The following is a 16,420-nucleotide window of genomic DNA, read 5'->3' as shown; positions in this document are numbered from 1 at the left end:
TTCCCAAAAATTTTACAGTCAAAGACCTTACTAGTGTTTCGACTCGAAAAGTGCTGGGACTTGGTAATCTGTTTACAAGAGCCACAGTGGCCACATGGATGCGTTCCCAACAATTCATGTCCCATTATTGTAAGCTGTTTGTGAATTGCTCCACCACTACCAAGGTGTTTGTAATGAGATAGATGGGAGCCCAATGTTTTGCCTTTCCTATATGAAAATTGACATTCTTCCCCCAGAAAAGATCTGAGTTGTTCATTGGCTAGTAGGATATTCCAATGTATGTTTATAATATCCCTAATCACATAATAATTCCTACCATATGTTGTGATGAATCTGATTGTAGATGATCGAGAATCTCCGGAAGGAGTCTTATAATCTAGCAATCTGTTCCTATTCATTTTGGAGGATCGAGTCCATGCTTTATTGATATCTTCAAAGTTATACCCTCTACTAGCAAATCTGTGACATAAGTATAGACTAGCAATATCATAATCTGATTTGGTAGAACTAAGGCGTTTCATACGCATAAATTGTGAAACCGGGATATTTCTGATGGTATGACGTGGGTGCATGTTCGATGCATGTAATAGAGTATTATATTGGGGGTATTTGCGAAACACTCTGGTCGCCACAGTATGATCTTGATTTCTTGAAAGAGTTTCATCCAGAAAATTAATATTCTGCATATCAAAGATAATAGAAAATTCAATGCCCCAGATATTACCATTAAGATACTCTACAAATTCATGCAAATATCCCACATCCGCACGCCACACCATCCAACAGTCATCCAGGTACCTATGCCAGATGTCCATTTCTGCCAAATATATGTTGTGAGATGCATCGTAGATCATGCATTCTTCAAAGAATGCCATAAACAGGTCGGCATAAATGGGAGCAAAAGATGCTCCCATTGCCGTACCCTGTAATTGCCAGTAGCATTGCCCTTGAAAATAAAAAACATTTTTGTTAAGTACATGTTCTGACATGCAAATTAATAACGTATTAAACCCTGGTGAATATAAACCAGCCCTATCCAACCAGTATTTAAGGGCTTGCAATCCAGCCCAATGTGGTATACTGGTATACAAGGCTTTGACATCCAATGAACACATTAGCCACCCAGGCTCTAATTGTGTGTCCTCTATGATTTTGAGGAACTGTGTAGTGTCCTGTAGCCTTGCCCTGACCAAAGCCAAAAGAGGTTTAAGATGTTGTGTCAGGAAGGCTGACAAGGGTTTGGTCAAGGAACCAATACCCAAAACTATCAGTCTTCCCGGAGGTTTGGTTAGTGATTTATGGATTTTGGGTAGTAAATACATAATCTGCTTATGGGGGTCCTTGACCAAAAGTTGTATAACACATTTTTTGCTGATGATACCCACCTCACATGCTAGATTCAGGAAAGAGTCAATTTCTTGCTTGAAATTCAGGGTTGGGTCTATGGCCATGTTCATATAACATGCTGTATCTGATAACTGGGATAAACCCTCATGAAGATAATCACTCATGTTTTGTACAACCATGGCCCCACCTTTGTCTGCTGGTAATATAACTATGTCCTTGTTGTTGCGTAGCTGTTGGAGGGCTATGCTCTACTGCTGTGAAAGGTTGTGTCTCAACATAGTGTATCCATAATTTTGAAAGTGTAGATCCCTGAAGACGGACTGCATGAAAATCGACACATGCTTGTTCATTGGAGGCTGGAATTCAGATTTACCAAATCTAAATTCATTAGATCTTTGAGATGTGTCATCTGCAGAAAACAACTTGAGGTTTAGACTATGACAAAAGTTAATAAAATCTGTAACAATATGGTATTCATTGGAAAAAAAGCCAGGTATAAAACTAAGCCCTTTATTCAAAAGAATTTGTTGATCACCAGACAAACTTACATTAGATAGGTTTAAAACATTTTGATTAAGTTGTTCATCTTGACTTATGTTAGAAAGTTCTGGATCAAGCCCTCCAGGGAATGCTCTAATGGATCTTTTCTTATGCTTCCGTCCCCCTCTGTGTTTGGAACCATTTCTAAAGGGATATTTTTGTTTGTTTTCTTTTTGTGTGGTGATCCCCTGTCCCTTGAGCTGTCATAATCTGTAAGAGAGGAATCCTCTCCTGAAGCGCTGTTGTTGAACCCATCCCTATTTTCAAAATAGATCTTGGTCTTTTCTTGGGGTGACCAGAGGCAAGTCCCTGACCAACCTCTGCAAATCTGACAGAATGATTAAGCTCAAAATGGCGTCCCCTTTGGTAATCAGAATAATCTCTATGAAATTTTTTAATCTTTCTTTCTTTGATAATTCTTTTGTGGTTTGTCAATTCTTTGGATAACTTCTTAAGGTTATCCTGGAATTTGGATAGGGACTCATATTTTTTACAATCACAACATAATGTTTTGACCTCCTGAATATTCACATCTACCATCCTCTCATAGTATTGTAAAAGAACATTCACAAATAACATAGACCCAGTTTGTAAGGCCTCCTTCCAGTCACAATTCAACTTATCATCCGGTCTGCCTACCAATGATTGGAGCCGTATTCTCAAGCCCCTGGGTGCAATATTCTTATATGAATATGCTCTAAACAATTTCAAATGCCATATGTTGGATCTCAAAGTTTTGAGGCCTTTTGTAAGAGAATGGAAGGACAAATCACAGTCAGATGAAGTCTGTTGATCACTGTTACTTGGATTATTGCCTGGTGAGGTATTAATCCCAAACACTCCAATATCCTCCCGATCGGCCCATAATCCAGATAATATACTCTCAAGGTCCATGCTACGAATGTGTAATAAAAAATAAAATAATAATAAATTGCAAAAAGAGGGAATGGCAGTTATTGACAAACCCAGAAAAAACTTCTGCTCCAATTTAAGCAGAAGTTGGGAAGGGGCACACCCAGCCGCCTCAACAAAATACCAAGACTAATTTACCATCCTGAAAAATCAGGAAGGTTAGTATGGGAAGGTGGTTCAACAACGTAATAGTATTCCTAAAATATACGATGATAAAGTCTAATAATCTGACTAGAGGAGTACTGCCAGATGGATATCCAACACATATATATAACTGGATAAGAGGAATGTGATAAGATATAATAGATACATCTCAAAACCAGAGGTCATTGATCTAGAGACCGCAACAGACCTTGGTAGTAATGAATTAAATTGTTCTAGGTGATTGGCTTAATTCCCTTAATTAGTATGACATTAAATAAATCTCACTACTGCCTTAGAATATAGTAAAATCAGAGACACTTATTACAAAGATAGTCCAACAACCAATTAAATTTGTTATACTATGTTAATAAGATCCACATACAAGACCAAGGTGTAACCACTCTTACTAGTAACCGTCCAGCACTGGTATATTGTAAGATAACATTAAGGGTATCATAAAAAACATACAATTAGTCACAAAGGAATTGGTCAAAAATTACCAATGAGAGAATCGTTAAGTAGGGAAAAAAATAATATCCCAACAGCTTAGCAATATTGCAATATAAAATTTACAATGTGAACAGTACCCCTGCTCACATAAATACCTTTGGGGCCAAAACAATTTACTATATGTATTTGCCCAAATAAGAGGCCAAAGTCATATGGTTCCCCTCTATATACAATGCATCCAATAGTCCTGTCACAATCTGATCTACAAAATGCAGATTTTCCAAAAACAATACTATCTGTGTATGACACTTGCCTAAATTGTAGGACCTGAAATCTGAATAACGACCTAACAGACTTCACCTCTATTATAATATAACCTCAAAACAGGTCACTTGTAAATAGTTTGACCCAGAATATTCCTGAAATAGGCTCATATATGATATCCACTAACTGTTTGTTAATAGCCTCGATCAAACTGTATCTTAAATCACAAGGAAAAGTACTGGATAATACCTTTGGGTGCACTTTTTCCACCTGGACTCAATGATCATCTTTAACACTCATTTCATGAAGAATGTTGTATATGGTTTTAACTTCCACTCCACTTATCATATATGCAAGGTATAATATTTTCTTACTCATTTATTGCAGATTTTATACATATACATCACCTTTTGTATATATAACAATATATTATATTTTTCATGGGTTATGATATATGTTTGTCACTTGGGTCATTCACTATGCCTGTTTTATTACAAAAATGGGCCCTTTATAGTTTCTTTTTATATATATATCAAAGGAGATAAATTATGACAATGCATGTATATACATATTTCAATTATGTATAACTATTGCCTTTATGGTTCTATATCTTATGATGTTATTATTTTTACATACTGTTTTTGTTTAGGTTTTGGAATTATTTGTTTGGGTTGTTAGATAAATAGTAGCCATGGTCTCTGGTATAGTGTTAGCTAGCTTACAATACATCATGTATCATTCATGAGTATTAACAGCACATTCACGTGCTTATTGGTTAGCACTATGTATAAATTTGTATACTTAATTGTGATTTGTATGATTGTCTGTTCAACACTGAAGAAGGCATTATATTGCCGAAACTGGTCTGTTATTTATTTTTATAATAAAAGTCTGGTTATTCTGGTTGCATGTTCGACTGTTAAATTTTGCTAACCAACTGTGTTTCTTTATGGTATTATCTGGCCATGCATCCCCCATGTGCATAGCATTTGGTTTGGACTACACTGCTATAAAGTCACCCCGTGCATCAGCACCATGTTAGCCTGTTCCTGCATCAATGTTACAGATGACAGGAGGTGGCACAGTTTCATCACATGCACAGAGTATGTTGTTGGTTTGCCAGAGCCCGACATTGACCCATCCAGTCAACATGTATGTGTGTGTGTTTGTGTGTGTGTGTGTGTGTGTGTGTGTGTGTGTGTGTGTGTGTGTGTGTGTGTGTGTGTGTGTGTGTGTGGGACAACAGTACAGCATGGGTCAATGTTGATGTAATGTGTGTGTGTATGTGTTAGCCCTAGGTGTTTGGTTTATGAGTGTGTGTCTGCATGCACACAGTTCCACCATGTGGCTGCCATATACGGGAGGTTGTGGGACAGCCACAGACTGTACCTGCCAGGCTGTACAGATCACCGTCTCTGGCCACAGACACAGTACCTGTGCCTGGCAGGAGTGCCATGGACAGTATCGGGTACTAACCCAGACTGGGTACTATCATCAGAGGCAAAGGGATGTTGACTGGACCCATGTCCGTGCAGGGACTGGCCAGAGCCATGTGCACGTGGTCTTCTATGATGGTCTATTGACAGCCCAGCCCCAACATTGCTGGGGCTGATACTGCCACTATGGGAGCGGCTGTGACTTGTGTGTCATCTGCAACGACTGCCAGCCATTGATGTTGCTGGCATACATCCATGTCGACATCTCAGCCATCCTGCACTGTCCTGGCACATGGGCATGACATTGCAAAGGACATCTAATGTCTCTCCCCAAGTCTATCAATGACCTCTGTGTAATTATGGATGGCACCAGCAAGGTCACAGATACTGTCATTGATAGCGGTGTTATGGGCCCTCTGCACCCTTAGTCCCTGTCTTGTGTACCATTCCATACGTGCCTGTGCCTGAATTACAGTCCGAAACATATCTGAGGTTGTAAAACCTGTGGGGGCACATCTGCCAGGGGCATTACAACCAGCAGTGCTCCCACGAGAACCCCTGGGCATCTGCCTATGTGGTACCATTCCAGGAGTCTGGGTATTGCTGCTGTGAGGGGATGCATGTGCCATAGATACCACACTATCCTGGTCAATACCTACTGTATGCTGTCCCTCAGCTAAGGCCATTGGTGATGAGGGATGTATTGCCAGTATGAATGTGCACATAGATGGGGTGGAAAGCTGTGTACTGTTGATTGGCGGCCCAACGACAGATCCTGTCAAACCTGCCTGTGCCACAACACATGCATCATCATTTCCACTATTTGTGGCAGTGACTTCAGGTTCCCTGCCGCACTCAACCAACACAACCTCAGCACCTGTTAGAGGAAGACAGGGAACACACTTTACAATCTGTACATGATGTTAGCACACATGCACACATGCACACATGAACACATGCACACATGCACACATGAACACATGCACACATGAACACAAATACACTACTCACTAAAGTAGACACACACACACACACACACACACACACACACACACACACACACCAACAGCAATCCAGAACATACTCATTAGTGATCGATGGTGGAATACAGTATCACAAGCCAAAGATTCCTATCACACGTGTCAGCATGCAGGATGTGTGTTGCTCAACAGCATGCAGTGCAAGTGTAGAGAGTCCTTGTTAATAACAGTATACATGTCTTTGATGCATGTGTGTTGTTCAATGATTGGCCTCACCCTGGAACACAATGTGTACATGGACACAACATTGCTGTGCAAGTATTAAATGCTTTTCAATGTCCTGTGCACCATCACTCACAGATATACATACCATGGCTGGATGCACACAACTGTCAGGTGTATAGCAATGAATGCTATGTGTAGTACTGTAGTTACTGTAACTGGATGTAGTGTAGTACAATGAGCCATGATCAGGCAGCATCATGTGGTCACTTAAGGCCACTAATGTGTGCCACACTGGCAACTATCTTGCTGTACCTGAACTGCAGCACTGTGGCTACATTAACCATTTCACAGGCAGTTGTTACATGGGTATGTAAGGTCTTCAATAGGGATCATTGCCTAACATAAATGTGTTGTGTGTTGAAGAGTGTTGCACCGGCCCATGATAGGCCTCTACCCCTCAGGTATAGTATGTGTGCTGTGTGGATGACATCTGGGATACTGGAGTCTGACCTTACAGCAGGTGTCTCAATACGCCATGTGTATCATATTAACACGTACTGCATATGACAAAGTGGTGTATGTTGTGTGCATGTGTATTGACTCTGCCTATACAATGTCCACTACAGTGTACCGCAATTGTTTGGGATGCTCTGTGTATTGCATGTGTTTGAGGCAGCTACTCATGTTACTGGGATGTGCATAGTCCTACAGAAAACATGCAGAGCATGCATTATGTGTAGGTGTTTTACATGTGTATATGGCCTACAACTCACCTATGATGTGCACATGTTATTCGCTATATTAAATGTAGAACACTCACCAGCATGGGTCTGCTGTCTTGCTATCACACCAGAGGGAGCTACAAGGATATGAGACAGTTTGTCAGTGTCAACAACTATGGCATTGCTGCTGTGAGTTTGCAATTTTACAGTAGTACAACGGTTGACAGTCACAAGCATACAGATTATGTCCCAAATTATTAGTATTGCACAACACCAGGCTCCACATCTTCTAAATACACAGTACACATCTGACATATGCATGTTCTAACAATCGAGCTAACAGTAGTCTACAGATATGCCATGTTACCTGCATGCTCCGAGTCAACTTGATGGGTGACTCCGGCCTCCATGATGACACATGTCTGTTGTAGTTGTTGGCCAGGAGCCACCACGCTGTAGAGCAGCTCTTCCACTCTGGTGAGGGGCGGATGTAATGCTGCACCACCACCTGTGGCAAGCTGTTGTCTGCGGACATCGGAGGCATGCTGCAAGACATGTCTAATTAAATCACTGCAGTGATGGCGTACCTGCTCATAAGTCCAGTTATGCATGCCTACATAATTCACCCGACAGACAACATCTTGCCACAGTGCAGTGCGCTCATGCTGGTCCTAGCTGGTTCTGGAGAATAGCAGGGTGTGATGTTGTACTAGGGTGGATATAATGATTTCCTCCTCTTCAGGGGAATACGCAGGGTTGCGATGGTGAGACATGTCCCTGGAAGACAATAAAACAATAATTGTGAGCAAATCATGTGGCACACTTAACATTCTAAAGTACAGATATCAATGAAATGCCATATATAACAACCTATTGGCTGTCAGTAGATACACACTTTTAATACCACATATCAGTGCTCAGCCCACAACTGCCTGACAGTGCCTGGCACGTTCTATATATTAAACCATGTTCTGCATAGCAACAAAGTGAAACCAGTATGTAAGACTATACAACAGTACATGGCACACTGTATGTGACACAATGCACCACCTAGCCACAGGAGGTATATATGAAGCTAATGCAAACATAAATATGTCATCCATTGAAATGATTGTAATGTACAGTTACAGTACTACCAGTACAGCACACTACTTGTTGATAGCAACCCCCTAAGTAACATATGTGCACATTCATCAATATAGGTGGCATACTGCTGTACTACACTATACATGTTGCTAGATATGCACTTATATCCTGTAACACACATATGACTGAGGCCATGTTACAGGCATACCCACACACACATCAGACATACCTACAAGACACAAAGGTATGGCAACCCAGATGAGATTCTCCTCTGTACCATACAGTACTGTGTGTCAGCACTTACAAAACCTTATGCCTGAGGTATGTAATGTGTGAGGACTACAGGTAACAAACAAAACAGTGTTTCCAAGCAATGTGGATATACACCATACTGTGCTGTGTAGGCCTACAGCTTCAGGTAGTACTACAGTTCATATGGGATTTGTATTCACTAGTGTTAACAATCAATAATCATACATGTACTGCTTGAGCTTTCAATGGCACACTCCAGTCAACACCATGGGACTATGTCACACCGTATGCCATACTGCTTTACCTGCCTAGCAATAGCATATGTATCTTTTGCTGGGATCAAAGCTAGAACACTACATACCATGATATAAACAGTTTCCCACTAGGCTATCACACATATACACAATGCTGACACATTCACCTACACATTCACCATCACACTCAGTCAACCTCACATAGCAATTAATGCAACAAGTACATGCATGTGTGTATTGGGTCCTAGGTAGCTAATAGGCTATTAGCCATAGGGCCTATAGAAGCCTAGCCATACACCCATGTAATTTAAGTTCATGTGCCTTTGTCATGCAGAGCCACAGAGGTGATTCCCGGGTTGTATTTCCTATCTCACATCCATTCATTATTATTATTCATGATGACTGCTAATGAGGACCTTTCTTTGCTATTGATAGGTAGTTAGTTCCAGAGTATGGTATGTGTCTGAGATGAGAATGTACCACCCCAGCATGTTCTGCTTTTTGATGTTACAAGGTTTAGATCAGTACAGTGTGTAGCTTGTAGCAATTTTGATCTGTTTACATGGAGCATGTCCAACACCTGTGGGTTTGGCATAGCTTTGTATGTTAGGCAGAGGTTGCCTCTGGGTAGGTGGTATGTGACAGTGAAGCTGTGGTTTTGTAAGACAGTCTGCATAGGGCATCTGTTTGAGTCTGGTAACACTCTTTGTGAGGTATGTGCCTGGCGTCTACAGTTGCTGTAGATGTCTTCTGAGGTACATACCAAAAGGGCCATTGTACTCTATGATGGGTTTTATGACCGATGAGTAGAGTGGAACACTGGCCTCTTTTTCCATGGATGACACACCTTTCCTGATGACATGTGGACTGTACACAGTTTACATGACTAGTGTGGCACTGTGATTATCAAAAGGGACACTACTGTCCACCTGTGTCCTGTGGTCTTCGCACTTTTGGTGTTGAGTAGACTACCACCTATGTGGTAGTTCATGGGTACAGGGTTTTTAACAAAAGGGAAGGCAATACATTTACAACATTGAGCTTGAGCGTACATATAAACATCCATTGGTGTACATATATATTTACATATAGGCACATACACAGTCCACCATTCATGGTGGGAATATCAATTACACAAAGGTTGAGAGGGATACAGTTATGTACTAATATTGCACAGTCTTGTGCAGAATGCATTGAAGGTATTCTCAGCCCATGTATCTTTAGCAAGACTCCCTGTCTGGAAGACTAAAAACCTAACATATCATACCCACAGTGTTTAAGCACCACATGTCATATACCAGCACTGTTTGCCACACACTACAACCTACATAAAAATATGCACATAACAACCTTCACCAAAATATATATGTCCACCCTTCACAAACAGTTGCAGTATGCCCCTTGCTCTATGCACATGTTAAGATGCTAATATATCTGACACATAAATATCTCTCCATATGTGTGTGCCATGCACACACAAGGTCCACACTGTTGTAAGTCCGTAGACCTCACAGATGACCTGTTGGGCCTTGCTACAACATGAACAGTTGTCACATGTGTGCATAACAGTAATATTACAGGGAGTATTTATAGCTGCTAATGCTTCATTACTATACTAGCCTGGTACAGCAGTTGCCAACGCTAAGCTACACATTATATAACTATCATGCATGTGTTACTCTGTCACATTCAGGTTTATATAGCTGTTTGCACTACTCCCCCAACCAGCTATTACACTCTGTACTGTACAGAACATGGATAACATGATCAGATGTTTGACATTTAATGCTGAGCTACATATGTCACAGTTATGTCCCACTGCATACAGCTAAACACTAATTTGTCCATGGCAGTAGTTATGCATGGCATCAGTGCATACGTACCTACTGCTGCCACATATGCATGTTTCAAAGTATGTACAGTACTCTTCATAAACATCTACTACTTGCCGGTAACCACATATCTGTTGCATACCTGTTTGTCACTTTCAGGTCTGTCTGTGTATGTTTTGACAAGTTTTTTTGGTATTAATTAAGTAAAGTTTGCTTTTACTTAAATTTTTTGGTTATTAATTAAGTTTTTTTAATTAATTAATGTTTTTGGTTAGTAATTCAGTACATTTGTTTTGCTTAATTATATTTTTGTTTTATTAAGTAATAATTTTTTTTACTCATCTCCAGGTTTGCAGACGGTATAACAAGTGCAATGTAATGATTGCATGTGGGGATAGCAAGTACAGTCTGCTTTTATAGGTATCTGCACATGTACATGTGATGCCCTCTGCACCAATTGGTGCCCAGCATTTGATAAATGCATACAGCCTGCTGTGTGGTAATTGTAGTACTCACTGTCATAGCAACCCAGTGCTATAAATTGCTAAGTTATGTAGGCGTAGACCTTTCAGATTTCCAGAGTGGGGCCCATGCTTGTTTGCTGTGGAGACTGTTGTGTAAGTCAGAAGGTTGGTATACTTCTTATATCTGAAGCTAGAGGCGTAGACAGTGATGTACATGTTGAACTCAGACCTGACTGTTGCCACTTTCAGTACAGAGCTATCAGTGTAGAATTTTACTCACCCCTACAAATGCTTACACAAGATATATGTGAGTACGTAGTTTCTTTTCTACTTATATAATTAACTGCCATACAAAAGTAGTTATTGAGAAGTATTCTTTTGGCACATGAACTGTTTGTGAATTGTTATACAGTGCATATTAATGTACTCACTTCTGCAGGGTTTGTGTTTTTTATTGTTGACATTAGCACATGATTCTCAGGAAAACTGGACAATTCCAGTACTGAGTATGCCTACCTACATCCTTGGTAGACCCTAAACACACACATATATTTAAAATTTGGGGGGATGCAGACATACAGAGAGCATTATGTATTATTGTGTGAATGTTATCTTACTGGACATAAAGGATTGGTGTGTACCTGTTAGTTTATCAAGGCAGGTGGTCTGTCCACCTTTCTGACTAACGTCTGTACTTTTTGGAGAGATTCAGAGGGACACAGCTAAAATATGTTTCACAATCAGAGACATCCCTGAAAGGTAGTCACAGCTAGGAAGTATGGCCTCTACCCTAATCAGATATGCCAGTGTTTGTCCTGCTATGATACTGTGTGGGGGGTGTAAAGTGCCTCTATAACATTATTTGCCGCTAGAATGGCTGCTTCTCTTATCACAGTCATGTAATGCAATTCCACAACAATTGCCTGTAAAGATCCACAGAACAAGCTTTGTGGTACTCCATGCAGTCTAGTGTGTCCAAGGTCTGGGGTTTGAGACTGACAGACATGTTTTATTTTGCTGCTGAGCAGAACAAGGGCCTTGACATACAGAGTGACTAAGGCACTTTTAAGCAGTTGTAAGTGGGTTTGCGCGGGTTTGCGTGATGCTTAGCAATACTTAGCTAAGCGCACACATGCACCCACTTACTTAAACCCGCTAACTACTGCTTAAAAGTGCTTACTCCCACTAACCCCCACGCTAATTTCTTTGAAAGAAAAGAAAATGGGGAGATAGGAAAGTGGTGAAAAAGGGGGCACAAAGAGGGAAAGACAGTAGGAAGCCATCTCAGGATGTGCAGGATGGGTGTAGGGAATGTCCATAGCTGCCCATTTCTTTACCAGCAACAGCTGTGCATATGCAATAAATTTGGAGTGAAATTTGAAACCTTCCACCCCTGAGAAAGGGGTGAGGACAACAAAGTATGTTGTACTGCCAATAATAATTATCAGTTTACATGTCCAGTGGACATGTGTGCGAAATGGGCAGCTATGTATGGGGCATAATTTTTTTGTGGGAACAGATTGCCCTTTTTTTTTTTCAGGTGAGAGTGGAATGTGTGGTAGAGGAAGTAGGTATATTTGGGGAGGTAGGTTGGGGAGGTAAACAGACAAGACAAACAAGACACATACAGGGGTGGAGTATGACACATGGGTGGGTGAACACAATTGACGGGGGCGGATGTTTGGAAATCGCAAGCCCATGAGCCCACAGATGGTAACAGTGGAACTGAGATCCCCACCCATGGGCAGTCACCACTGCACCTTCACAGCCCAGAGGGTGGCTGTGCTGGGGGCTGCGTAGGAGGGGCAGGCTCACCTGTGAGTCACGCCACTCTCGCCTTGAGCTGGCGTAAGGGATCAGCGACTGAACGTTGGATCTTCCTACGCACCACAGCCCGGACCCTTCAGAGGGTGACAGGTGGCCCTTCTCCGCCCACACTTGCATGGGGGGGACAAGCTCCATCCCCTGCAGCGCTTCAACTTGAAGGTGGCACAGGACCAATGGAGGAGGGGAGCCCGGGCTGGGCACCGTACCTGCTGGTGCCAGGTGTAATAACCAGCTGAGGAGGGACAGGTGGGTCCACTGGGACCGGCCTTCCCATACGTTCTGTGATTAGGTGTGTTTAATTACAACGTAGACAACAGCATTCCAATTTAGTTGTAACAGCATGCAGTAATATTCCCATTAACCCAACAAACCAGGGCTCCAACAGTTGAACAGCAAGCATGACACATGCATATATTGAACGATAGTAGACATTACAACAGTATGCAGGGATGATGGGTGGCAACAGGCCACCAAGATTGTGGTGTTTGAACAGGGCACATGCATCAAAGTAAATGCTGATATTTATAGAACAATAGGACATATGTCCCAACAAATGTTTTGAGATTAGACATACCCATTGAGGTGTGGAATTACATTGTTTATGCACATACAGTAGGGTGTAAAAAGAAATCTCCATTAACATCTTATAAGTACTTTTAGTCTACACTACATTCCTATTGGCTGCAGGTGTATATCCCCTACATGTATTATTACACTAGGCAACATGCATTAGGTTGTGTAATGGGTTTGGCTAGTTCATTATATACCTGTCCTATATCTGACATACTAACTGTCCAAGATGCAGATGTTACTGCTACATAGTTATATATTTTATTTATATTTATATATCTACATTTCTGGTTGTGTTCACGTGACATTTTCAGTTAAATTTCTACAGAACCCTACATTTCATGTAGCACACTCACATTTCTGGGGAACACATTAACAAGCTACAGATTTACCTATGCATGCCAGCCATTAACCGACTGTTGAGGACTGTATATATGCTTTACAGCTACTGGCACTTCCTTCCTCCACTTTATATGAGACTGCCCAACTGTGGGTTGACAGCACTTAATACAACAGTACTATTTATATAATGCAAGAGTACAACAACATTTCAAAGTAAGTGAGACAGACACACTCCAAGTCTTAAAACAGTCTTTCGGCTTTTCCCGGTTAGGGGTCGCCACAGCGGAACTCCGGTCCATTAATGATTGGCAGTAGATTTTTACGTGCTGGCTTGCCGGGCCTAATGCACAACCTACAATGAAGGAACACCCATTCACACATGTCGACACACAAAAGACGCTTTAACTGAGGATCGAACGTGCAACGTCTAACTGCGAGGCGACAACGCTACCGCAGCACCACCACTGCAGTCACAGACACACTCCAAGTATTATACCTTTATTAATTACATTACACACTTTTCTACAGGCTCTCTCCTTTATTTGATATTACAGTGCATACGGAAGACATATTCAAGACATATTATACCTTTATTAATAGGTTACAACACTCTTTTTTCAGGCTCGCTCACTTATTTTATATGACAGTACATGCAGAGATATTATTCCGGGCTTATTTTACCTTTATTAATGGGTTACTACACTCTTTTTCTGGCTCTCTGACTTATTTTATATAACAGTACATGCAGAGGAATTATTCATGGCATTTTATGGCTGTATTATTGGGCTACAACACTTTTTTTCAGGCTCTCTCACCTATTTTATATAACAATACATGCAGAATAATTACTAACCTGCCTGGTGGCACAGCCTTAGCAGCCTATCTGCATAGGCTTGCTGATTCGCAGCACGGACACCTGCAGCTGTGAAGTAAATGAAGGGATATAGAGACATACCTATCCATTATATAGACTAGATTAGCATGTCTTACATACTTCATTCCATGGCTACCTACTCAGTAGTGGGGCATCTTGCATCCCATGGTCCTCCTGTATCCATCAGTTCAGTAGGTCCTGCTTCCATCTCTTCAGGTCTGCATGGTGTTGACAGACCTGCTCACCAGTCCGAGGGATGCCTGTGGCACTGGTAAGATCATGAGCTAACCGGTTCCAAGCCTCTGCTTTGTACTCCATCCCTTGGAACTGGCCCAGCAGGAGTCTTGACTCATGACAGTGGACAAGGAGCCAAACCATGTATTTTGACTCCTCGATGCCCCAGCGTTGCACTCGAAAGCATGTACCCTCTCCAGCACCAGCCATTCTGACTGCAGATGGGAGCTGCAATCAGTTATGGTGAGTATTCCCGCCTATGGAGGTTAAATAAGCCGCATTTCCCACACCTTTTTGTGATTGGCCATTTTTGAAATTTCTCGGCTGACTGCAGATCTGCTTAGCAATGGTTAATCTGCCATTTATAAGTATATGTATGTTAACAGTGGCTGTTTATTCTAAGCTGTCATGGCTTAGTGGTTCAGTACTTTGATTATGGTGCACAGTGTCCTGGGTTCGAATCTTCTCATTGCTTTTTATTTTACTACTGTCCAGACAGGCTAGGGGGTGTGGCTGTGTTTAGGCAACTTTGCTCTATGTTACTCCACGTTGCCCTATGGTGCTGGGTAAAGCGCTATGGGCAACTATATTGCACTGAGTAAAGCGCTGCTTAATTACAGGCAAATATATTGCATTGGGTAAAGCGCCACTTAACTACTGGCAACTATATTGCGCTGGGTAAAGTGTTGCTTAACTACAGGCGACTTTATTGCGCTGGGTGAAGCACTGCTTAGCTACGGGAAATTATATGTCAAGATCCTTCTTATATTTATATATATACATTTTGTTCACTGATACACAGGCCATTTCAATGCTTTTTAGTAAAATTATATTCATATATGTCAGGAATTATTTCATATACTAATTTAAAACATAAAATAGAAAAGGGAGTGGTGAAACTCGAACCATGAATGCCTCCTCTTTGTACGACGGCTGTACCACTACTCTATTGCTATCTGGCTTAATTTGCATAAACATTCTTATTATGCTCTTCAATGTCAGAATTGCTAACTGCAGCTAAGCAATGGGCACACCCGCGCAAACACGCGCAAATACGGGCAGCTATATCAGGAATTATAAAAAAAATAAGTTTTACATTTTATAACTGTACTGGGGGTTTACAATGTGAAGGAATGTAATGTTGGGTATGTAGACATTTGAGCGGACTCACTAATATGTGCTGACATTTCACAATTCAGACACTTGTAGGGGTGTGGACCTTTGGACTGCTCGGCAGTCAGACATGCCCCCTGCCTTCCTGCATGGTCCATGTTAAACTTGGAGTGGAGTCAGCGTGCCCTCATGAATATGCATGGCACGCTGACATCATACCGTTCAACTGCAGTTTCCAAGTAAGACTTATTTAGTCTTACACAGAGGATTCATGAATCCTGGGGTATATTTCTAGTGCTGCAGTCTGAATAAAAATTAAATTAAATTCTAAACTTTTGCTGTGGATATACAAAAGTGCTATATGAGAAAATGTACTTACAAGCTCTGCAGTTCCTGCACATATATGTCCCTGTTCTATCTGATGTGTTCAGGGACTTATGTGTTTGGGTTTCATAACAAAGCTGCCTTTTAAGTGATTTTTTTGTTTGTAAATGAGAAGTGAGGTCCAGAGTCTATGATGCCTTCAAGTTCTTTAGTGGCTAACAATATGTT

This window comes from Protopterus annectens, chromosome 5.part0 (assembly GCF_019279795.1).
Source record: "Protopterus annectens isolate FY-2018-M chromosome 5.part0, PAN1.0, whole genome shotgun sequence".
Classification (NCBI taxonomy): Eukaryota; Metazoa; Chordata; order Ceratodontiformes; family Protopteridae; genus Protopterus; species Protopterus annectens.
Note: the sequence above shows the minus strand (reverse complement) of the source record.